The following is a 27,159-nucleotide window of genomic DNA, read 5'->3' as shown; positions in this document are numbered from 1 at the left end:
GGGCTCAGAGGCCGAAAGTTCCGAGCATAATACCCGGAGCAATCGAAGATACGACTCCAACACCCAGAACTTTCGGCCTCCGACTCCGGAATAGACGGTATGTCTATATAGCCCGCGACTTTTTTCTTCAGTGCACCCGATTTTTTTCTCCGGAGAGAAATGGACCATTAGACGAGGTACGAATTTCAGCATTCTGATACATGACTCTTAACCAAAATTCCACGTAAAACACGATGCGCACAACAAAAATTACCGAAATCAACTCCTTACAAAGATATTTAATGATTCCTGATGCTTGAATTCAAACCATCCGCTCATGAAAACTCAGTGCTCTACGTGATTCACATCGCGCGCTAAACATTATCATGACAGTCTCTGCGATATAAAAATCTGGCAACCTCAATCTTGACGCTTCGGCTCAGCTGTAGCAAATTGCTTATAGTTTGAACAACACATGGTGGGAAATGAACATTGCTCGATTGACAAGCTTGCTGAAACCATTGTAGTGCGCGATTTGACTCACGTAGAGCTTTGAGTTTCTTGTGAGCGGACAGTTCAAACTCCTCGTAACCAATGTGAAATTAAAACGTTAATATTTTCGTCAGGAGTTGGTTTCAGTCATTTTCGTTGTGCGAATCGTGTTTTACGTGAAATTCTGTTTAAGAAACAAGAATCAGATTGCTTAAATTCGTACCTTGTCGAGTGGTCCATTAAAAATCCCGGAGGAAACGTGGCAACCTGGATGGAGGCCTCGTATATCACGGGTGACAGGAATACGACTTGAGGCTGACGGGCGAATCCTCCGGCTCCGTGGCGCATCGGTCGCGGAATCAATCGAGGGCCTGTCAACGCGGGGGCCCATTGTCTAAGACCCACGGCCTCCCCCCCCCAGCCCCCCGCACCCCCGAAAGATCCCCTGTAAACGACCTTTTTATGGCGGCTAATAGACCCACTAAATCATTTTCCGGCTCAGCTGCCGACAAAGGAGAGCTTTAGTGATTACGTCACGCTTCCGCATATCGCCGGAGCGGGGGACGAAATATTTGTCACGGGAGAAAAAGGGCCTTAGAGACCGGGATCAAATTTTTTGAGCGGCTCTTTCATCGGGTTGGGTCGGGATATCGAGTTCTTGATGAACAATTTTCGAAAGAAATTAAATAACGACCAGTTTTAATGAAAACACGGTTAACACGGTTCAATGCAACCGTGTTAAGCAGAAAGGAACAAACCAATTCAGCTATTGCCAAATAATAATTGAGGAATTTAGTTTTTTCTTAGAGAATGCTTGTGTATGTATTTTTGGAAATGTTGAGGAATTTGCCACGTACTAAGTGGAGGGTTCATTGAATTTGCCCAAAAATCATTATAACTCTTCTCTTGTAATAAATTAAATCAAATTGAAAAAAAAGCAAGTTGGTTTTTGCAATCGCTAGCGATAGCAATATTCGTCATGGGAACTTTTGCTTCTGGGATATGAAAATGTTAAGGTACAGTTCGTTTGTAGTATCTTCAGAATTGAAGGGGCTATGTAATTTTGTGTCGACATCTCTTTTTTAACATTTTTAATTTTTTTTCTTTGCATACAAGAAAGCTGTTATTTACCAATTATTTATTTTCGTTGGATTATATATGGTTTCCGGAAGTTAACGCATTTAACTTTTAGTTTCGCTTTTTCGGCGTAAAGTATGATAATTTTACTCTACTCATATGCCCGAATACGCATCATAAGTGACCTATGTGCTTCCTAAGTTGCCATTTTTTTCATTCAAATAGATGTAACTGAAATGTTAGATGTGTACTACCTATACTACTTTCATGTCATTGCTTTATTTATATTTATTTATTTATTTATTTACTTTTTGCGTAGGTATAAATTGTTATTTTTTGCTGAATTTTGGAGAAAATATTGCTTTAAGAACGTGGAATGTAAATTAATTTTATTGAAAAAAGAAAATACCATCATTAATTTGGGCGAACAGAGAAAATATACATCAATATTTGGGTCAACATCTCCCTGATTATATAAAGGATGAATATATTAGTATTTCTGTATCAAAAAACTTAGCTTTTGTCTTCAGAGATACAATGATTCTAGTCCCAGTCAATTTGTTTTATTGAAAAAACAAAAAAACAAAAAATAAATAAAAAAAAAACAACTGAAATGTTAGACATACTATTTTCATGTCTTTCTATTTGTATCAATAGGTACTTTTTGCTTAACTTACGAACGTTGAATGCAAATTAACTTTATTGAAAAAAGAAAATAACGTCATTAATTTGGGGGAACATGTGGCTGATTATATGAAGGAGGTATATTCCAGTATTTTTGTTTAACATATTAACTCACGAGAAAATGTTCGTACATTTATCATCTAGTATTAATTATTTTTTGATGATTAGTCTAAAACATTCAATACAACCATTAAAAACTAACTGCTATCGTCGGGTATCGAACTTCCGATCGCCTAATGCCCGCACCTAATCAAAAATATGAGGCGGTCTAGTCAACTGGGCTATAACGGATCGGCGAGTGAGGGAGTAAAAATAGCATAGAAAAGACTCGGACGATGGGCGGGACTTATCACAAGAGTTGTCCTTGAGACGCTTCGTAGCTTCTGTTTTTCTAGCATATGAGAGAAATGAGCTAAGCGCATTACTGTAGGAGCCATGGTTCGCACTGTTTTAATGGGTCTCGAGGTTCATCCCAGCATGCATTCGCGATCGCGGCAGTTGGGCTAAGGCAATATTTGCGTATCCATGAATTAAATCAATAAATCGAGGTCTGATTTTGACTTATTTGTCCATAACGAGTCCTCCAGAGCAATTTTCCACCTTGTACGATGGTTATTATGTCTTTATTTCTATTTTTAAAATTTGAGGTGGGATAATGGCGGCTTCTCAAGAGCACCGAGGTAGGCGATCTTTTGCACCAACGAACAGAAAACTGATGGCGAAAAATAACCAATCAGAACCTCCCAAAAAAAAGAATTTGCCCAAAATCGGAACTTCGTGGTTCTGCGCAGATTTACCAGTCAGACACGACATCTCAAGGTGGAAAAAAACTCGCTGAAAGCGAATTTTAGAAATCAACACAACTTGACGTAGAGACATGATTGGCTAAAAAATACAACGGTTTTTGATACATCGGAAAATCAACCAAAAATCGAAGACTGGGCGAAACGCTCAAGGTCGCAGAGGCATAGGGAATCCCATAGCGATAGCAACGGAACGATTGTAATATCATGGGGAACTCCGTTCCCATGACAAAAAGAAAATCACTTGAAAAACATATTCCTAGAATGGAGTCGTTATAAAGTCAAAAAGTATAACGTGAAACGCACGACAGGGTGACCGTTTTTCCACCCCTAGGAATCTCCAAACTCATGTGAAATACATCGTCCTGTCATGGAATCGTTTTAAAGTCACAAAAAAAATCTCGTGAAACACCAAGGAACTTTCAAAATCACGTAAAAAAACATCGTTCTAGCATGAAGTCGCTAAAAGTCACAAAAAATATTGCGTGAAACGCACGACCTGATGGCCCGTTTTCGCACACAAAGAAATCTCCAAAATCACGTAAAATACATCGTCCTTGCGTTAAGTCGTTTGAGAGCCCCAAAGGAATTATGTTATATACACAACCTGATCGCCATTTTTCCACCCAACAGGGAGTCGTCGTAAAGTCACAAGAAATGTCGCGTGAAACGCTGGACCTCATAGCCGTTTTCGCACAGAAAGGAATTTCCAAAATCACGTAAAATACATCGTCCTTGCGTGGAGCCGTTTGAATGTCACATAAAATATCGGGTGAGCCTCACAACCTGATGGCTCTTTTCGCAGTAAGCATGGAGTAGGTGTAAAGTCACAAGGAAATTTCGCGTGAAACGCACGACCTGATGACTGTTTTCGCAGTAAGCATGGAGTCGGTGTAAAGTCACAAGAAATATTGCGTGAAGCGCAAGCTCAGCTGACTCTTTTTCCTTACGTAGAAATCTGGAAAATCATGTGAAATACATCGTCCTGGCATGGAGTCTTATTAAAGTCACAGGAAATATTCCGTGATTCGCACGACCTGATGACCGTTTTTGCAGTCAGTATGGGGTCGTTTTAAAGTCAGAAAAAATATTGCGTGAATCGCAGGACGGGATGGCAGTTTCTTCACACGAAGGAATCTCCAAAATCATATGCAATACATCGTTCTAGCGTGGAGTCGTCTGTAAGTCACAAAAAAATTGCGTGAAACGCACGGCATGACGGCCGTTTTGGCACACAGGAATTTTAAAAATCACGTAAAATGCATCGTCCTTGCTTGGGGTCGTTTTAAAATTAAGAATCAAATTAGGCCGAATGACCGTTTTTGCTTCCTTACTAATCTCCAGAATCACTTGAAATACATCATTCTAGGATGCAGAAGTTTTATAGAAGGACATTTCTTCAATACAGGCAATACATTAAGGTGATTCGACGGACGCCATATTTAGTGCCAGAACGGCATGCGATACATCGCATCAATCAGTTCCATTTTTTCAGCTACTCGTCATTTTCCTCCAATTTTGAGATCCCAATTCTGTTGTCAGGAGACCAAAGCACTCACTTACCAATTTTAACAAATAAATTTAACGTAATAAAGGGGTGATTTTTTTAGAGAGAAAACATCGCATTTGATAATGATATCGAAACTGCATTCGAATGCGATATTTTCTCTCTAAAAAAACCACGCCTTTATTACGTTAAATTTCTTCGTTAAAATTGGTAAGTGAGTGCCTTAGTCTCCTGACAACAGAATTGCGATCTCAAAATCGGAGAAAAATGACGAGTAGGTGAAAAAATGGAACCAATTGATGCGATATGTCGCATGCCGTTCTGACACAAAATATGGCGTCCATCGAATCACCTTAAAGATGTTGCATATACATATGATAGTGACTGATGTTTCGATGGCTTGGCGTCCTTTGCGATGTTTAGATTGATGCCTTTTAAACCTATGAATAATAATCGATTTTCATGGCGTTCGCAAAGATCTCCATGTCGTTTTTTTACCATAGCTTCAAATGGGAAAATATCGATAGTCGATTATCACTTCAATTCAATTCTCGAAGTTTTTTCAAAATTTCCCTGATACAGAGAAAAAGAACCGGATTCTTTAAGAATGGTCGTTCAGTTGTTCCTCAGTGAAAAGTTAACTATAATATGAAGTTTGCAAATCCGCACGCCGAAATACTTGGTTTGGTTATTTCACCATCGATTTGTGAATTCTTTACTACTGCATAGATTACTCTCTAAGATCTCCTCCGTTTCATCCGACCTAAGTAACAAAAAGTCGTTTAACTTTTGCCGTTTCATTATACCGAGCTAAGCTGTATGAACATTCGGGAGTTGCCAAATTTCCCCGAATAAAATATTTATGTGTAGGCAGTGTTATGAATATTCTCGCATGGAATGGATCATCTGATCGGGAATTATATCTTTTGAAAATTTGAGGAAAAATATTCACAGATTTTTCTTGAAATTTATACCGTAGCAAGTTAAATTTGTCATGGCGTGAAGGCTCATAAGGCGTTTTTTTTCAGTCGGCAGTGTAAAGAGACATTTTAGTAATGCGCTTGGTTTCTGATTTTGAGGATGATAAAATTCCCTACTATTTGCAATTTTTTGCGCTAAAAGTGGCAATGTCTATGGCCAAGCTCTTCTAGTGATTAAATCAACTGCATTCCACCAACGATGAGAGAAAGAAGTTGAAAGAAAAACGCCGGGCACGTTTGCCAAATCATCGGAATACATCGTCTTTAAAGAATGAGTGCAGGGGAAATGGTTCACGCAGGAAATGTTCATGAACTTTGAGACCCACAAGTTCGCGAACAAGGCGGGGCTCAACAGATTCTCGCAGTTGAGTCAGGATGCAGTTCCGAACGTCAATTTATCCCACCGGAAATACCCGTTCAATCCGGTGGTGGGATCCGGTTAAAGAAAAAGGAATTCTTGTCGGGAACTTGGGTCAAACTTAAAACAATCACTTCCGCTCATCCGTTTCACTTGCATTCTTCGAGTTAGCATTCTTGCGGGGAGTTGTACGTAACTTGGGGAATTTCCTGCCGCTTTTGCGCTGTCAATGCCGGATTCTTCCATCGATTCGTTTGAGAGCTAGTGTCAGGGATCTAGGTCGGAAACACGGCATTCGACGGAATTCTAGCATCGCAAAACCCTCATGACAAGCCAGGCTTCGGTCAAACTCAAAATCCGGGTTTAAAACCAGGTTATAAAACGATTTATGGTTAATACTGTGTAGCTTTCTATGTAGATCAACCAATAACTGTAAAAAAAAGGAAGAAGAAAAAAGAAAAATAATAACGATGAATATTTCAATGAAGCATGGACTTTCTGATTAGGTCGACAAACAGAACATTAAGTTTTGCATTTCATGCATGCAAAATGACAAAAAAGAAATATATTTTATAATGTGAGTCTACGAAATCTTGGCTACTCAAACGGGAAAATCCATTTTCGTGATATTTTTAAGACAACCATGGTTTTTGTCGTTTGAGATCCCGGCCATCATCATGTAGGGCTCAGGTTTTTCATCGTTTTTTTTTTAAAACTTTTATTGTTTCCGACTGAAAATGACTCAGTTTTGAGTCGAAACGTGTCGGGTTTTATTAATCGTGTATTTTTAGCCTTGTTTCCCGTTTTCCTCCTTGTTATTTCCGCTAGAGTCCCTTTATACTGAGAGTCAAGACAATGTGAATCCATTTCTGATTGGTTCCCGTATTTTAGGCTTTCACAGTGTCACAAACGGGAATAAAGATTACATTTTCGCCGATTGAAAAGATTATAATCTGGAATGGACCAGGGAATTACGGGTTCGGCAAGGAACAAACGGAATGAGAGAAGGAACGGAGAAAGGAATTTGAGAATGGGCCGATCATAAAGATTACGAAAAACGTTCAATTTGTGTAATCTTCATTCCCGTTTGTGACTCCATGAGGGGGTGTTGTCTTGACTCTCAGTATAAGGGGACTGTAATTTCCACTGCAACCATGTTTTGCGACATCAGCGCCACATTGATCAACGTTGATCTATGTGAAATCTCACCACAAGCCCCCCCGGACGGAATCAAACTCTTGGATTGGGTTCAAGAATCAGCGTCAAGCATGGACAAAGCAATAGACGAAAGCGTCCATGTGCGAGCAAAGTTGGCACTGAAGTGAGCTCACCATTAAAAATTGAATTAACGACCTCTAAATCAGCCGCGACGGTCGTTTCCCTGAAAAATGTTTCTCTTGGAACGGAGGACCCGTTGGTCGCGGAAAGTCACATATTGTTTATGTCAGCATGGGAAACTCGGGGGTAAACGCTTTTACTCCCACATACTCATCAAGTTGCCAATTCCGACTGCAACAACTCATCGTATTAAATACGTCTTTTAGGCACCCCGCGTCGGCGCGGCCAAGTTGCCAAAACAGCTGCCCAAATACTGAAATCCTATCGCTGCTTGAATGACCTTGATCGGCAAAGATCTTTCTTCAAAAGCAGCTCACCGACCTTAGATATTGTAAATGGATCTATTTTCAAAAATCGACTCACCGCTTACAAAGAGATGAAGGGATTCTTTAACTGAACCATCGGACAGGGTGAAGAGTTTAAGGTGATTCGATGGACGCCATATTTTGTGTCAGAACGGCATGCGATATATCGCATCAATTGGTTCCATTTTTTCAGCTACTCGTCATTTTTCTCCAATTTCAGGAGACTGAAGCACTCAGTTACCAATTTTAGTAAAGAAATTCAACGTAATAAAGGCGTGGTCTTTTTAGAGAGAAAACATCGCATTCGAGTGCAGTTTCGATATCAGTATCGAATGCGATGTTTTTTCTCTAAAAGAACCACGTCTTTATTACGTTGAATTTGTTTGTAAAAATTGGTAAGTGAGTGCTTCAGTCTCCTGAAAACAGAATTGCGATCTCAAAATTCGAGAAAAATGATGAGTAGCTGAAAAAATAGAGCCAATCGATGCTATATATCGCACGTCGTTTTGACACAAAATATGGCGAATCTTCTTAAGCACAATACTGCGGTGCTAAGGAAGAACGCCGTATGAACATTCGAGAGTTGCCAAATTCCCCTTGATAAAACATGTATTTTTGACAACATACATGCATATTTTTCCTTGAAATCAGATACTTTTGACTGAATTGAGTAAAATGTCGTCTACAATTTTTGGAAAATAATATCCGGAATACTCTAAGTAAATTCGGTTTTTATCGGAGGAAACTTGGCAACGTCTGAAGGCACATACGGTGTTCTTCCTTAGCATGGCAGTGTTCCAAATCGTACCGTGTCTAGAGCCCCATTTTTACCTGCGTAACCAGGGTGTCTACAAGTCCGAAATTTCCGGAAAGTCCGGAAATGGTACTGATTTTTGAAGGACGGTCCGGAAGCACTGAAAAAATGCGGAAATTCCGCAAAAAGGCCCGGAATTTTTTTAAATTTCTTGTTATTTTTGTCCCAATTTCAAATTTTTGAAATTTTTCTAATTTCATCAAATGTAGGTACTGAAAAAGTTTTATTATTTTTTTTTTTGAAGGAATTTTATTTAAATATAACGTAACTACTACAAGTATTTGCTTGTATCTATCTAAGTGGCTCAAAACTAGAACTAAACAAATTGCATTAATTTTACATGGTAACGTTGGATAATATGATGATTACTGAAAAAGTACGGAATTTTTCTGTTGGAGGAGGTACTGAATTTCTCGAGAATGTACCGGAAAAGTACTTATTTTTGACCAGCCTGTTTCAGTAGACACCCTGGTAACCCCTGAAGAAAACCCTCACCTGCGGAGATTTTGATACGCTGCAGTTGACGCACGTGATTTGGAAAGTTCAGACATCAAACTCGACTCCCAGCTCAAATTTAAGTTCGCAACAGACTCATAATTGTTGCCCGAAAGTTCCATCATTGACACGCTCCTCCAACGCCCGCGCTAACTCCTCGTGCCTAACTTCCCCAAACATTCATACGTTGATACGTTCCGCGGGCGCGAAAGTCGGCGGCACGCGGCGTCCAATTTCGGAGTTCATACGTTCGCGCCTCGGCGGGAATTTTTCACTCACTCCGGGGCGCACTGCTGCGACGCGACGCCGTTTCTCAAGCGTCAAGGCGAACTTTATCTCCCGAGCGCCGCTTGTCAAAAGTTCCCGACACAATTTTCCCGCCCGCCCCGGCTACGAAAAATTCGACGATGATAAACAACTCGGAGGGGGGAATAAATTTAAGGGCCCCGGAGACGTATCCACCACCTCTAAAACTCATGAGCCCTCGGCTCCATACTCTTTGGGGCGCCCCCGGGCTCGACGAACACCGTCCCTTGCGTCGTTTCAGCCTCCGGTCTCCGGTTCAAGATAGCGAGGAAATAAAACGGGCACAGCATCAAAGGAAAAGAGTTGGGAACAAGTTGTAACCGAGGGCGGGGGGGGGGACGCCAAGTGGCTGGGGGGGGGGAGGCAGGGGATAACGAGTGTTTGTGTGGAGGCATAGAGCTGAAATTAATGTAGTGAGAAAAATTGCCATATGCGGAGCGTATGTGTTTTTCAGCTGGCAACCACCTGCAGAGGGTTGGGGAGACAGGCGCCTGGTGTTTCGACCCCGCCGCGCCTGAGAGAGCGCGGACACTCGGTCGAAGATGAAATGGACTACGTTCTCTGGCGCGTTCATAAAAGCTTTTCATAAAGGTTCTTTTTCGTTTCTGGCTAATAGACACCTATCTGCATAGGCAACTAATGGCACATGAATGCTGCGGTGCTAAGGAAAAACGCCGTGTAAACATTCGAGAGTTGCCAAAGTGCCCCGCACTGAAAAAAAAGTTCGGTAAATTATGGAACCACGATGTTGTTCGGTACACACAACCGAATTACAGTGGATATCGGATATAACGACCTTGAAGGGACCAGCCATATTCGGTCGTTATAGCCGATAGTCGTTATAACCGATAGTGGAATTTTTACGCACGTACCCTATGTTAAAGAGCTGAGAACAAGGCTGTGCTGTAGGTGGGATTCCAGGGCCCGGTGAATTTTGCTGCTGATTCATTATCTCTTCAGTAACACCTTTGTTTATTAGCTTTATCTAATTTTATTTGAATTGAATATTTATTTAATTCATTTATTTTTTTATTCTAGGACTAATTTTAATTAAAACACTTTGTTTGAATTTGTAAAAACAAGGTATTTTATAATATTGAGAATACATGCACTACACACTACATTATGTTTGCAATACATATGCGCAATACCGAAGAAGTATAAAACTTCTAATTTGAATAATAGTCCGTGATTTCTTTTTGCTTCACAATCGTGTTCGCGTACCCTTTTTGTAACGCTCTATGGGCCGAGCGTAAAGTGTGATAAAGTGGAATCGTTCCATTCTGAGTTCAAAATTAGGAATTTTTGAACAGTTGTGATGGCTTCTAGGGCGTCTGGAAACGAGATCCTCTCCTCTTCGGCCTCTGTTGCTGTCGCTCAGGTCGTTATAACCGATCACCACATCTGTTGGGACGCGAAAACTCCGTCGCTATGACCGATATGTCGTTATATGCGATGTCGTTATAACCGATACATAAATACATTGAATGAATGGGATTTCAGCCGGGACCGACCAGTTTACGTCGTTATGTCCGATATGTCGTTATAACCGATGTCGTTATATCCGATATCCACTGTATTCGGTCTGTTCAACCGAATTGTTCGGTTTGTGCGACCGAACCATAATAAATTCTTACAGTTCGGTTCAGTGGACCGAACAGTTCGGCTAAGCAGACCGAATAATTCTGTCGTGTGTACCGAACAACATCGTGGTTCCATAATTTACCGAACTTTTGTTTTTCAGTGGTGGATAAAAGGTCCGTTTTTAAAGAAAATGATGCATATTTTTTCTTGGAAATCTCAGACGTTGTAGATAATATTGCGAACAAATCTATCTGGAAAAATTGAAGATAAATATTAACGATTTTCTTAGTAAATTAGGTTATTACTAAGGGAAATATGGCAGCGTCTGAAGGTTCATGCGCGTTTTTCCTTAGCACGGCAGAATAGAGGTGGTGAAAAACGAATGAAACTTACGAACGACTGGGAATTTCCCTGGAATATTTCATGCTTCATGTGAAGTTTATAAACAAATGAAACGTTCGTTTCAAGAGTCGGCTCAGCAGCTTTTAATCTAAAAGCGAGCGGTGAACTCCACCACAGTGTTATAGACAAAGAAGATAAAAAGGGTATGGAGGGGTCCTATTGGTGGAAGCGGTTGGTTGTAATGGATAAATAATGTAGATAATAGAATAACTAACGGAGACCCCACGAGAGACTCTACACTGGGGGGAAAAAAAAAGAAGAAGAAAAAAAAAATACATTGGTTCCCGAGTCCAGACTCTTGAAAACATTGACAAGAAAAAGGACTCTTGATTCAATCAGATTTAAGCTTAAATCAAAAGGAAATCCGCTCAAATTAAGAGGACTGGAGTATACAGGACGAGAATCAATACATGACGGCTGGTACTGACTCTTAAAAATATTGGGTTTTCCTTGAAAGACTTTTCATACAAAAATTTACTAGATTTACACGTTACTAAACAAAATATTAGTAGACGGTTGCCTAAAACTTACATTTTTAAAAAAGAAAAATTCAGAGTTTTTGAAAATTGATTTTTGACAGAATTAAAAAGTGACCTTTCTCTCCGAGAATCCAACATTAAATTCTTGTTGAAACAATATGTTCGCACGCAATGCCGCGCCACGGCAACTATGGGACGCAACGCTGGATGGAGTCTTGCACTTAAAGTTTAGTTTGATTCGTTGATACAAATATATCAACTCCTGTGTGTTGCACAGTATCAAGCGTAATTGAAGGCGTTTTTTAACCCGAGGGGCGACTACGCTACGCGACGCTTAGATGGAGTCTCACACTTGACGTTAGGTTTGATTCTTTGATACAACTATTTTAACTCCAGTGTGTTGCAAAGTATCACGCGTGATTGAAGGCGTTTTTTGACCCTGAGGTACTACAAGCAATGAGACAAAGCCGCGGCGACTACCCCACGCCAGAGTTGGGCGCGAATAATTTGGCAATTAATGTAATTGGTGTAGCAACTCTAACTAGACGCTCGCTCATCAGTATTCTCTATCTGATAAGATAGATCAATCGTCAAATTATTCGTCCGATTGACGATTCATCGGACGTTACTGACTGACAGAATAATATTTGAATATTTTTGATCCCAACTCTCACTGAAAAAAAATAAAACACATTGGATATGGAGTCCAGACTCTTGAAAACATTGACAAGAAAAAGGACTCTTGATTCAATCAGATTTAAGCTTAAATCCAAAGGAAATCCGCTCAAATTAAGAGGCTTGGTTCTTGATTTAAGCTTAAATCTGATTGAATCAAGAGTATTTTTTCTTGTCGATGTTTTTAAGAGTCTGGACTCTAGATCCAATGTGTTATTTTCCCAGTGTACAGTTAGTCCATCATCCTTTAGTCTATAGGAACCACCTATTTCAACGAATAGGATCGCTCTATACTCCCTATGTCTTCTTTGTCTATCACTTTGTCTTTTTTTTCTCTTAATTTTAACATTCCGCCCACTGCTTAGTTTTCATTTACAGAGATTTTAATATAGGTAAGTACTTAGCACATGAAAAGAATTCACGATCCAGCGCTGCGAAGTCAACCACGTACCTCGACGAGATCGTTTATCGTGAACTTGGAAAGCCATTCGAACAAGTTTGAAGCTTTTGATCTGCCACAAGCAAACACTTATCAGATTCTTGAAGAATAGTGTCTATTGAGTGATTCAAGCCAAAAAGGAAAAAATTCTGTCGAGCTCCTGGAAAATAAAGTCGATTTAAAGGTATTTTGGGGCAACAGGGTTATTCAAAAGTCACGCACCACTGGTCATGAGGGGGATGGCCGTGTAAATTTTTGAGTTTCCCCCCGCCCTCCTCCGCCCGAGGGGATCAAAAACTGGAAAGTACCTTAAAAATTTTCCACCTCAATATGAGGAAAGACGTCTTAAACCGCAAGTCGATATCATAATTGAATCAGTGAGTTCGAAAACACGTCAACTCGGATTTTTTTCCATTTTCTTTTTTTTTACGGTTTAGTAACACTTATGGATAGAAGCATCTACACAAAAGAAAAACATCAGAAGCATCACGCAAAAGGAAATTTCGAAATTGCAATCGGAAGTGCTCGAAACAGCGACGGGAAAAGGGAAAAATCGAAGTATTTCATTGGAAATACCAATTTTTGGCCATTTCAAGGGAAACAGGCGACCATCCGATTTTGCGGTTTTCTTTTTTCGGTTCAGTTTACCTTGTACCAATAAGTTATATAAATATTCAAGCGTTATTCATGTCGAAAAATATAAATTTTTCAGGGCAGACTACGAAAAATCAGTATCTAAAAGTCGGTGAGAACGAAAACACACCAACTCGGAAATTTTGAAACGCTCAATTCTCTGTCATGAAACATGGTGTATCGATTTCAACTTGGTGCTTTACAAAGTCTCTAAGTACTTGTCCTCTGGCACCAAAAAAGTTTTTCTTTAACTAACTTCTTCGCCCGCCGCGCAGTTTTAGGTGTTTCCTGAACATTTTTTTTTCCCGGAGTTGGTGTGTTTTCGAACTCTCTGATTCAATTAGAACCTAAAGTTATGGCCAGTAGTGGTGCGTTACTTTTGAAAAACCCTGTATACCCCAATCACCGGTGGTGAATCCCGTTACATTATTGAAACGGAAATGACTTGATATAAATTCCGGTGTAAAACGATCCGAAAATACTTCTAATTCTTTTCCATCTGCCTGGATTTGTCCGTGTATTTATTTTACTTTTTACTTTACTATATTTTTTAAATTTATTTTATCGTTTTACTTTGTTTTATTTCCTTGCTGACTCTATTTTTTTCTTCACTCTATTTTTTTTTTTTTTCAAGCACTTCATTTTTTTTCTTTAATTATTTACTTCTTATTCCTTTACTTTGTTTTGTTTTACTGTAATTTATTTTAATACTTCATCATAATTTTTTTGACTTCAGTTAATTCTTTAAATTCATTCTATTCTTTAACCTCATTTAGTTTTTTCCCTTATACTTTATTTTTTTCTTCATCTCAGTTTTTTTACTTCATCTCCTTGCTCCCTCTAATGTTTTACTTCAGTTTAGTCTTTGACTTCATTTTATCATTAATTTGATTTACTTCATTTTATTTCTCTTCTTTTGTCTCTGTTATTCTATTATTTCCACCATTCTATTATTTTATTTATTTTTTTCTCTTTAAATTTTTCATCGACATTCTGAGATGCATTTTGCATTTGATTGCAGTTTGATGTCTTCCTCATAAAGACTATGCAGGTGCGATTGCCATAATCTCACAGCTGCACAGCTACTAAGTGCAAGTTCTACAGGAGACCAATAAGCACACGAGATCAAGAATTTCTTCTTCAGTTGAATTTAAATGTTTCATTTGAAATTTGAAAAATAAAAAATAAACAACCAGATGTGAATGAATGATAACATTCTCATTCAATGATAATATTCACAACAGTACATGAACTACAAACGAAACAAAAAAAGAAATAAACTGAGATCACGCGCAAATACATTGAAAATGACCTCAAGGAGGTGGAAATTCAACAATTTCTTGGGAGGCAAAAAAATATATATTATATTATATTATATTAAATTTGACAACAACTGCAATAACCTTTATGAATAATAAGGTTGAAAATAATGGATAATTGTTCAGAAAGAACACATTTGAGCTACGTCTTAAATCTAAGCCTTATTATGTTTAATACTTTTCGTTATGGGCAGGCATTTAGTATGATGACTTATACCGATTAGGATATTGAAAATATTTTAAAAATATTTTGAATAGCAGTATTATTGTTTAAAATATTTTCAAAATATTTTGAAAATACTTACCAATGCATTACTGTCTTTTAAAATGTTTTTAAAATATATAATAAATATTTTGAATATAAATATTATATGTACTGATATTTTAAAAATACTCTCACGATATAAATTTTTACAGTATTGAAATACAAATATTTTGAAAATATTTTTATGATGTTTTGGGTAAACATATTATTTTTAAAAATACTAAATGATGATTCTTTAAATATTTTCTAAAAAAATAATTTTGATTATAATATTATCAAAATATTGTCAGTATTGTGTAAATATTGCGACAGTACTGACAATATTTGCCCAATATTGTAAAAATATTATGTCTTATCTGGGAAGTGTCCAAATCCGAACCGGAGAACTAATTTCTTTTCCTTTTTTACTCAAATTGTGTTGTGCTCGGCTGGAAATAAGTGGTGTTTGTGAATCAAAACGTCCTGATTTTCGAAGACTTTCTCTAAATTTTCCTCTTTTTTCTTTAACATCTCATTTAATTACAGTGTTGTTTCCTCATACTTATATCTGTCGCGGGCAAATAGTAATATTAGGCATTTTGTAAAATGCCTAGGCAAATAGTCAAATATTCTAACTTAGATTGAAATTCTGAGTCTTTTCCTAATTTTAGACAAGGTAATTAAATTCTCCTGTAAGGAAAAATTCTCAGTAAAAATTTGCATCACACAGTAGTACTTTGAACCATTTTTAGCTCCTGCACAGAAACTCATCTGGAAATTTTCGGCATGTTATAAAATACAGTATTTTTAGAATTTCAACATTTAAAAATATGAGATGCAATTAAAGAGGAAGAGACAAGACAAGTTCGTAGATTTGATGAGTTATTTTTCAAAAATATTGAAAACTCGTGAGCTCTTTGCCATATATTCACAAAATTGTATCGATCGTCAAAATTTAGCCATCTGCCTAGGCATTTGACAAAATGCCTGATTTCACTATTTGCCTGCGACATATGCACACCACAGCTTTGACTGGAAATGTATAGTTTTCAAAGGTCCGCAGATGAAGTAGCCGATATACAAAAATATAACAGCTCAACAGTATGTTTTATAGTCCGAGACCCAGCGAAGAAACGAAAATGACGAGTTATTTCCGCTCTTGGAAAGTTTCTACTGAAAATGTCACTCTTCTGATCTGCGCCCAAGACAAGCGTTGAACATTCCTTCCATTTGTCTTCGCGCGAGTAACTATCCTAACATGAAACTTTTCTCCCCGCCCGTCTGTTTCCAACTTCTGATTTTCTCCATTTCCGCAAAACCTGGCGTCTGTGTCTCGTGAAACCCGCGACGAAACTTTTCCGAATGTCCCGTATACTGAGCTGTTTATGACCTCAAACTTGCCGTTCCTTTATCAAAAATAAAAACATTCACTTCAAAGGACGCAAAAGTTCATATTCTTTTCTTTTAATAAGAGTATATTATATCTAAGTATATTATATATAGGTATTTTATATATAGGTTTATTAGAACTAAGTTAGGTGAAACTTAAGTATGCTCCTCCCCACCCTTTCGGCCAGAAGTCGGCTTCAGTGGCGTGGCGTGCTTTGCGATGTATCGATTGATCGGCCATTTAAACCTATGGAAAAGTATCGATAAGCAGGGTGTCCGCAGCGAACACCTTAATAATCGATTATTTACTACAGCTTCTAATGGAGAAATATCGATAGATCGCAAAGCACGCCACGCCAGAACTCGGCTTTTGGCTCTCGTCCAGAAGAGTAGCCAACGTCCCGAAACAAAAAATCTGACTGCTCACCTTCAGATTCCAAAATCAAAGAAGATGACCAAGAATGTTCATAAATGAGCGTTCTTCCTAAAACGTAAGTAATTTTAAGCAAAAAGTAAGTCAAGTACGTGCATTCCAGACGACCGGTCAAAAAAATTGTGAAAATGCAGTATAATTTGAATTCATAGGTTGCCTGATCTTTTAGGCCCTGGAAGCTCCATGACCTAACCTCAAAATTACCTACAAGTCCGCACTCTCCCTGTACCTTCAGGCACTTTAATCAAAATTTTCCATCTCGAGAACCGAATGGACGTATTTATTCTAAATGGACTGCATATTGCAATTTGGAACTATAAATTCTGGCTCTTTTGAAAATGCACGCATGTGCATAGGGAAACTAACGGCACATATGTTGTTTTTAAATCGGGCCAGAATTTATAGTTCCAAATTGCAAAATGCAGTCCAAATGGAACTAGGTGCAAGTGCATTTCAGAGTTTGCGAATGCGCTCATCGTGATTTTTGAGACATTATCTGTAAGGAGCAACTCTTATTTTAGCTTTAGCAAAAGCTTGCAACAAATAAAGATAAAAATCCTGTGAATCAAAGAACAAGAGGACTACATTTGTTAGACTTAACGCCACCTAGAGTAGCAAGCCAACTCGCATTATAGAAGTATGAAGAGAGTGGCAGAACAAAAAGATGCCTCTTGTTGAGGTCAAGAAAGGAAAGTAAATAATGGAAGATATAAACATTAGTGCGGCGCTAATGATAGAACCTTGTTTTGGTGGTTGGGAACAGAGAACAAAAACAGTAAGCCAGAGTTCGCAATCAGGATGCGATCGCTGCAGACGCCTCGGGAACATCCGCTTTATGAGGAAAATAAAAGATCACTGTTTCTCACATTTCTGCGCTCGATTTGTACTATCGTAGATCGCCTTCAAAATTGGGGTCGGCAAAATGCGTGCTCACAGGGTATTTGCTTTTGATTGCTTTACTCTAGAGTGATCATTATTTTGATGCGCGGGTACTTAGCCCGGTAGTAACCAACGCCGAAGCAGCGCCTGCAATCCGGCAGACGCAACCCATGCATCAGGTCTGCAATACAGATAATTGGTAGGAGAGTATGAAGGTCTTGGACTGTTTCCAAATTTAATGGGATTTCGGTTCGGTGCGATGCAATAAAGATTTGTGCTTGAAATTATTACTCTGATCCGAATTAGTCCGTATTCGCTGCCGTTCAAATTAACTCTTCGCTGATCCCTCTAAGTAACGAGCTTATACCATAGATTTTCCTCGGACGCCGCACATTGCTTTAAGAAACGCCGTATGAACATCCGATTGTTGCCAAATCTTCCTCTTCGAAACATTAATTTCAAAGGAATATTTTTTTTTAAATTTTGTTTTTTCTTCTTAATTTAAGCTTGTACAACCATTCCTACTGGGGTGTCATTTACACTATTTTTAACTTTGTTATTAACACTAGTTCTTAACCTAAGGGTCTAAAACTATTTTTTTAACAATAAAAATATTCTAACATTAAAATATTTATCTCAATACATCTTAACAATCAACAACATCAAACATAAAACAACAAAATATAACAACATCAAACATCTTAACAAAAAAACATTCTAAACATTCACGACCTGTGTCATACTTTATTACGTCTTTACTTCCCGCATTTAATCCCACAACTAATTTAATGGTTAAAACAAAAATACAAAAATTTAAGTAAATGAGAAAATATAAACATGAAATGAGAGGACTAACGTAAATAAATAATGAACATAAAGAAATAAATAATTACAAAGAGAAATAATTTAAGTTGGTTCCTCTATGAAAAGGAATGTTAATAATACTTTTTTTTTAAAATTCCCATCTACTGTAATTTTATTGCAAATCAAATTTTCTGAGAAACGGAGAGAAAAATATACATAAGTTTCCCTAAAAAATTTTGTTTTAGCGGAATTAATGTTTCAACATCTGGAGGCCCTTACGGCGTTTTGCCTTAGCACGGCAGTGAAGCTCTGTCCTCTTTTTTCCTTCTTGCTTAATTAAGCGACAGAAAATGTTTCAGAGGATCAGCGGTTATTTAAAGGCAAATTGCCAGCCAATAGTTCGACGGGCTTGATGAATAGTTTGGGAGCAAAAAAAGGGTCTCCCCAAAAGTGCTTTCGTCTGCATTGTGTGCTTTGAGATTGAGAATTGGACGTTTTCTATCAAACGGAACTATGTGCATTAAGACATGAGCCCTGAGACCCATAAGAATATGTGCATAACAGGGCTCATGTCATAATGCACATAGTACCATTGGATAGAAATACGTCTAATTGGCCCCGCCAAAACTATATCAGCTGACATGCTGATAGATAACACCGCACAAGCTTGGGGACGTTCTCAAATTTCCCCCAGGTAGTAAAGTATTTTTGAAAAAAGTTGGACATTTTTTTTCTTCTAATATTTTTAAGTACCTCAAGAAAAAGTTTGAATAAAATTATCTGAAAAATTGAAAGGAAAATGTGAAAGAATGTGCCTAAAAATGTCATAGTTTTCGGATTTTCATACGGTTATTTTCCTCAACATGGCGCACAAGTTATCTCATTTTGACCCCTCTTTTGGACTGTTTTATCTGCATTCCATTGAAGGTATTTCTCAATTACAGTGTTTTCAAAATCATGGAACTTCTTCTCTGCTATATAAAGTTCAAACGTTCCAAAAGAGGGGTAAAAATGAGGTAACTTGTGCACCATGTTGAGGAAAATAACCGCATAAAATTTCGTGATCTGTGACATTTTTAGACCAATTTTTTTCATATTTTCCTTTTTCAATTTTCCAAATAATTTTATTCACGATTTTTCTTGAAGTACTTGAAAATATTAGAGAAAAAAAAGTCCTAACTTTTTTAAAAATACTTACAACATAATGCTAAATATCGACGGTGAAACTACCAGACCACGTTTCTCGGTTTGTGACGTTGCGGACTTCCTGTCATACTTTATTTTTTAAATGGAAAACTACTAAACGATAATTCTTGAAAATTTCCGATATTAACGATTACGATATCATGATTTGGCAACACTGTCGTGACGATCGTTGAAGATCATTTAGGTCGGATGATTATTTTACCGTGTTAAGGAAAAACGCCGTATCAACATTCGAGTGTCGCCAAATTTCCTCTCAGAAAATATTTATTTTTCGGGAAAAGTCATATATATATATTTTATTTATTATAAAAAAAAATTGAACTTTTGAAAATTTAGGTTACGGTATAAGAATTATTTACATCAACTCCCTTTAAATAAAAGCTTATAAATATGAGTTTGGAGATTAAAAGTTTTTCTACACTAAAGTTTTGGGGTGTTAAGTAATTATGGTCTGTACAATTTCAGTAATCTGTACACGAAAATAACTGTGGAAAAAACCGGCGGATAAAACCTACTTTGAAAAAGGTAGTGAATATTTTCTTTGAAATTTTCCGACACTTCGTATCAAATTGCGAGCTAAATTCCATAAAGAATTTGAAGAACAACTCATGCAAATTTTCCCAAAAATTCGTGATTTATCAAAGGTAGTTTGGCAACGTCAGAAGGTTCATACGGCGTTCCTCCGTGGCACGGCAGTATTGAAACATCGTGAGTAACGTAAGGTTCCCTGCTGCTAAGTGCGATCCATTTTTCCTGACTTTATAGCCTTTGCTCCGTCCGAAAATGAAATGTGATCGTAGCCCTTTTGCGTCGGGTCTACTCGTCAAAAGCGCAATACGAGGCAAGGCCGAGATATCGCACGGAAACAGAGACAAATAACAGAAGAAACCGTTTTTAAAGTGCTCGAGTGGCCGCTAAGATGAGAAATCGTGACGTCATACCCTTGACGAACAATAAGATCCCGCTTTGGGTTCGGCCAAGCGTCATGTCAGCGCCCCGCCGCTGAAAACTCCATTTTGAGAAGGAATAGTTCCATCTCGCCCTCCCAGCCCCACCTCCGTCAGTGGGTATACAAATGAAAAATGTACTCGAGGTCCCAAGCTGCCGCTTGAGGCTGGAGTTTGAGAGAAATACTCAAATACTAGGCTTTGCGATTACTGCCCTTGAGTACCTGTATACTGCTAAGGAAGAACGCCGTATGAACAGTAGAGGGTTGCCAATTTTCGCTCGATAAAATATGCATTTTTGATGATATTTATGCACATTTTTCTTTTAAATTTTCAGATATTTTAGATGAAATTACGTACAAAATATTCTGAAAATTTTGGAAAAAATTATTCACAATTTTTCCAGTAAATTCAGTTTTTATCGAAGGAAATTTGGCAACGCCTGAAGGTTCATACGGCGTTTTTCCTTAGCACGGCAGTATACGGGAGAGTATTGTCATCTCTTTGCCTCTCTCTCATTGGTTCATCAGTTTCAGGCTATCATGGAGCTCCAAAGTTAGCCCAAATGGACTGCATTTTGCAATTTGGAACTATAAACTCTGGCCCGATTTAAAAACAACGCATGTGCCACTAGTTTCCCTATGCACATAAGTGTTTTTCAGATGAACCAGAATTTATAGTTCCAAATTGTAAAATGCTGTCCAAATAGTGTCAGGAAAAAACCTCGCATTTGATACAGCAATCGATAGCTGATTCGAATGCGAGGTTTTTTTCCTAACACTATTCTGCCTTTTCATTTCTCTGAATTTTGCCGATTTTTGGGTTTAGAATGATTCTTTAGGCTCATACGCAGGGGCTTTTTTCCTTTTTCTTGCTAAAAATTCAAAATCTGCCGAGATGTTTGACCTAATCGATGATATATCTCATGCCAGTTCGGCCACGTCACTCGAGCTTGACGAATCACCTATCACTGTGTCACCTTTCATCTATCTGAAGTATCACTGTGTAAAAAATTGAGTAATCTTACAGTTGGTGTAACAAGGTGGAGAAATGGTGCTGGGTACACAACATTTCGCGGAGAAATCAAAGCCAAGATGTTCCAAAAATTATAATAATTAGAGTCAAAAATAAATTTTTTAACTCTAATTTTTTGACTCTAATTAACATATTAAATCTTGAGTCCAGACTCTTGAAAACATTGACAAGAAAAAGGACTCTTGATTCAATCAGATTTAAGCTTAAATCAAAAGGAGATCCGCTCAAATTAAGAGGCTTGGTTCCTGATTTAAGCTTAAATCTGATTGAATCAAGAGTCCTTTTTCTTGTCAATGTTTTCAAGAGTCTGGACTCTAGATCCAATGTGTTTTTTTTCCAGTGTTCTTGGCCTTGATTTCTCCGCGAAATGGTGAGACCCAGCACCATTTCTCTACCTTGTTACATGCAGTATTCGGGTCACTTCTTAGTGTTTCTTTTCTATCACTCACAGTAGATGTTACCATACTTCTTTTTCAGTGTAGGCACTTCATTCCGAGTATATCGTCTCAAAATGCCGTATTTGGGCGTATTGCCGGAAGCCTGGCAGCGCGGCCGGCGGCGGGAGCTGTAAACTCAATCAATAGAAACTGGCCGTGCAGTGCGGAGTTTTTCTGAATTTTTCATTTCCTCCTGCACCTGAAGCCGGAGTCCCAGCCTCAACCCACCCCCAACTCGTTACTCCGAGTACCAGCGGCGGACGGCGAGCGGCCCAGTCGTGCGAGGCGGTTAAACCGCGCCCGTCGCCCGTAACGAGCCCCCGCCAACGGCCGCAGCGGTCGGCTCCCTGCCCCGCCGTTATTTACGGCCTTGTTTACCCACCCGAGGATGGACCCTCGCTCCCGTTCGGCCGTCCTAGGAAAAACCCCCGTATGAACACTCAGCTGTTGCCAAATAGAGACAGTGAGCCTATTGCAAACTTTTCCTAGAGTAAAAATGAGAGTTGTAACTCATAGGAAGTGTCTCAAAATCACGATGAGCGCATCGGCAAAGTCCGTAATGCACTCCTTACTTTACAATGAAGATGTTGCATGCGTGAGGAATTTGCGTAACTGCCTGTTGATTCTGGTGTAAAAGTTCGCAAGAAACACGATGGTGCCACTGGTTTTCTCTGAAATCAACTCCCAAGCTCAAAAAAAGCTCTCAAGTTGAGGCCAAAATGGCCGGGAATATCCCACGCTATCCTGAGAGTCCACGTCTACATCAAGACAAACTCTCCATGCAAAGATAGGGAGCAAATACGTTAGCAGGGTTGCCGTGTTTTCAGTTTTGGAGTCCCCAAATGAAGTGGCAGCCCTGTCAATGTATTTGCTCCCTATCTTTGCATGGAGAGTTTGTCTTGATAAAGAGGTGGACTCTCAGGATAGCGTGGGATATCCCCTCCATTTCGGCCTCAACTTAAGAGCTTTTTTTGAGCTTGGGAGATGATTTCAGAGAAAACCAGTGGCACCATCGTATTTCTCGCAAACTTTTACATAAGAATCGATGGTCAAATTGCAAATGCCTCACACATGCAATATCTCCATTTGGAGAAAAATTTTCATTAAGCGGAAATGTGAAAAATATGTGGCAACATCTGCACGGTAGCATTCCCACTCGATGTATCTTTCCGAACGGAGTGTTGGCGGCATCGAAATTCGGCCGAGTTTTAAAAAAGTAATTTACGGAGGTGGCGGGAACTTCACGGGCGATTTGAATGGAGATCTGAATTGAATTCCGGGGGCTTGAAAAAAAAGAATGCATGACCAGGAAGTTAAAGTGTATCTTCAGTGACTCGTAATGAGAACTTTTCCCGGGCAGAGGGCGCCACCAGATTGTACGACTTAATTTAGCGATGCGCTTGGTCGTGGCCCATGGCCTGGCCTCGTCGCGTGTATTACAGCGGGTCAAAAAAACTCCTTCAATCACGCGTGATACTTTGCAACACACCGGAGTTAAAATAGTTGTATCAAAGAATCAAACCCAACGTCAAGTGTAATAAGACTCCATCTAGCGTCGCGTGCAGAGTTGGGAACAAGAATATTCGGAAATTATTCTGTCAGTCAGTAACGTCCGATTAATCGTCAATCGGACGAATAATTTGAAGATTGATCTATCTTATCAGGTAGAGAATACTGAGGAGCGAGCGTCTAGTTAGAGCTACACCAATTTCAGTAATTTTCGAATTATTCGCGCCCAACTCTGTCGTGGGGTACCAGTCGCAGCGGTTTTGCCTCATTGCTTGTATAACCTCAGGGTCAAAAAACGCCTTCAATTCCGCTTGATACCGTGCAACACACCGGAGTTAAAATATTTGTATCAAATAATCAAACCCAACGTCAAGTGTGAGACCCCATGTAAGCGTCGCGTCGCGCAGCGTAGTCGCCGCTCGGGTTAAAAAACGCCTTCAATTACGCTTGATACTGTGCAACACACAGGAGTTTATATATTTGTATCAAAGAATTAAACCCAAAGTCAAGTGTAAGACTCCGTCGAGCGTCGCGTGCAGAGTTGGGAAAAAATTATTCGGTCAATCAGTAACGTCCGATCAATCGTCAATCGGACGAATAATTTGACGATTGATCTATCTTATCAGGTAAAGAATACTGAGGAGCAAGCGTCTAGTTAGAGTTGCTGCACCAATTTCAGTAATTTCCGAATTATTCGCGCCCAACTCTGGCGTGAGGTAGTCGCCGCGGCTTTGCCTCATTGCTTGTAGTACCTCAGGCTGAAAAAACGCCTTCAATTACGCTTGATACTGTGCAACACACCGGAATTAAAATATTTGTATCAAAGAATCAAACCCAACGTCAAGTGTGAGATTCCATTTAAGCGTCGCGTCGCGTAATCGCCGCTCGGGGTAAAAAACGCCTTCAATTACGCTTGATACTTTGCAACACACCGGAGTTAAAATAGTTGTATCAAAGAATCAAACCCAACGTCAAGTGTAAGACTATCTAGCGTCGCGTGCATAGTTGCCGTGGCGCAGCATTGCGTGCGAACATATTGTTTCAACAACAATTCAATGTTGGATTTTTGGAGAGAAAGGTCACTTTTTAGTTCTGTCAAAAATCAATTTTCAAAAGCTCTGAAATTCTTTTTATATTTTTTAAAATGTAAGTTTTAGGTAACCGTCTACTAATATTTTGTTTTAGTAACGTGTATATCTAGTAAATTTTTGTATGAAAAGTCTCTCAAGGAAAACCCAATATTTTTAAGAGTTAGTACCAGTCGTCTTGCATTGATTCTCGTCCTGTGTACTCCGGTTCTAAGAAAGAGCACACAACGTAGGGGAAAACAGATTTATACCGGATTTTGTTTTATTTTTAGTTCTTACTTTACGCGTTTAAAGAAACTAAATGGACGTATTTCTGCCAAACGGGACTATGTGCATTATGACGTGAGCCCTGTTATGCATACATTCTTATGGGTCTTAGGGTTCATGTTTTAATGCAAATAGTGCCGTTTGGTAGAAATACGTCCAAATCATGCTTAAATTGTAACAAAAATCGAAATATGAACATCGGGAAAATGAAAATGAACACGAGATCCGTCCATGAGACGCCATGTAATAGGGTCAAGGTTCAAGTCGATTTCCTCCGAAAGCCTATTCTTTAGTCGCCCGTTGTTCTTCTCTAGCAGGGTAGCGTGAGAGAATGTTCTGCATTGGATTTCTCCCGGGAGGCATGAAGCGAATTTTCACATTCGAATATGATTCACTTTTGCATCGTCTTCGGAAGTTGCGCATTTTTCTCATCGTCTCCAGTTTTTGTTCGTCGGCCGCATCGGAGACCACTGATCTCGACCAATCAAACCTCTGAATTTACCATCAGAAGAAAGTTCATGGATTGAATTGTGACATTTGTTATATACCGACAGCCTGCATCAATCCTTTCCGCAATAGGTGTAAATCGTGTTTTTTACGTATTCCTAGTGTGCGATATTTGTGAAGAAAGTTCTCAACGTTTAAAATTAAGCTGAAATCGTGTTTGTGGAGGAATTTGAACTCGACCTAGTAAAAGTGATTCAATTTCTGAGTGCATGTGCATAATGTGATTCGTGGAGGATAGGCGGGAGAGAAAATCTGATTTTATGAACGCTACCACGACTAAACGCATATAAATCCTCCGATCTAATCGTTAGGCGCCGAGTAGATAAATAAATCAACACTCAAGGAGCTCAAACTGCCTACATAGAAATTTGAAGGGGCTATTTCAGGAGGCACTCAACTTGTTAAATGCATTGTTCCATGCCGTATCCTTTCATTTGTCGAGTTTATTCAGAAATGCTCCATGTCAAGCTTGTATGAAGCACATTTTTGCCACCGAGTAAATACGATTTTAAAATTAGTGAATGCTGAGGGATTCCGATTCTTGGTGGATATTTATTGCTATCAGAAGCAAGAATACATGAATCAACAAAATTCGCGGGAAAATGGACGTATGGATAATTTGTGGGATAGGCAAATACGATACAGTGGCGAGGCGTGAATGATCGATTATCGATATCTCCCCTTTTGAAGCTGTGGTAAAGAATCGCTTATGTATAACATATAAAATATTACGTATTATTTTGTAATAATTTTATGTATAACGATATATATAACAAACACAATTTCAGGTTAGAAATTGGCAGATGGAGGCGGCTCTTTACTGTTCTCATCGGCTCTCTGGAGGAATATTGTCACTTACTGTTGTCTTGCCTAAAACTACGTCTAGAGTCCCTTTATACTGAGAGTCAAGACAACACCCCCTCATGGAGTCACAAACGGGCTATACTCTCTGCAAACGGGAATGAAGATTACAGAAATTGAACGTCTTTTGTAATCTTTGATCGGCCCATTCTCAAATTCTTTTCTTCGTTCCTTTTCTCATTCCGTTTGTTCCTTGTCGAACCCGTAATCCCCTGGTCCACTCCAGATTATAATCTTTGCAATCGGTGAAAATGTAATCTTTAGTCCCGTTTGTGACACTGTGGAGGCCTAAAATACGGGAACCAATAAGAAATAGATTCACATTGTTTTGACTCTCAGTATAAAGGGACTCTAACTACGTCATTTTTTGCGCACCTACGGCTTTCTCATAGGTCGCGTATTATTACAATAAGATGAATTTTGATGTTTTAGCTGTTTCAGTGATTTCATCTAAAAGAGAGGAGACGAATTTTGAAGGAGACTCGATTTCGAAAATTTGACACTTACTGCTCTCTTCGCTATCACGTCAGTCGTGCTTCTATCAGCTGACCGCTCAAACCGAGGGTGATGAATGTTGAACTTCGGTCAGGCGGGTATACCGGAATGCGGCAGCTGGCCGCGTTTTTTCACCCCCTAGCTTCTGCCACACGACTTTTTTTTCATCGGGTGCGACCGCGACGTTGCCGCACAGTGGGTCGAGCCAATAAGAGAAGGCGGACAAAATCCAGAAACTTTCGAAGCTCATATTCAGATTGGTTTAATTGGTTTTCCCCGAAATTATCATTCAGAAATTCCTCTTAAAATTGAATTTGTGACAAGGTAAACACCAGAATTGCAAAACGTGGAAAAAATATCACTAAAAAGGAGAAAAATAAGGCGTCCTA

At 38.9% G+C, this 27,159-nt stretch overlaps 1 protein-coding gene across 4 annotated transcripts in view; it reads left to right on the top strand.

Annotated features, from left to right (window-relative positions):
- Positions 1–27,159, top strand: part of LOC109039076 (5-hydroxytryptamine receptor) — a 657,585-nt gene that overhangs the window by 300,599 nt on the left and 329,827 nt on the right. The gene's annotated exons all lie outside the window — the stretch shown is intronic.

The sequence above is a fragment of the Bemisia tabaci genome, chromosome 9 (assembly GCF_918797505.1).
Source record: "Bemisia tabaci chromosome 9, PGI_BMITA_v3".
Classification (NCBI taxonomy): domain Eukaryota; kingdom Metazoa; phylum Arthropoda; class Insecta; order Hemiptera; family Aleyrodidae; genus Bemisia; species Bemisia tabaci.
The sequence above is the reverse complement of the archived record's forward strand: the minus strand, read 5'-3'. Positions and strand labels throughout refer to the sequence as shown.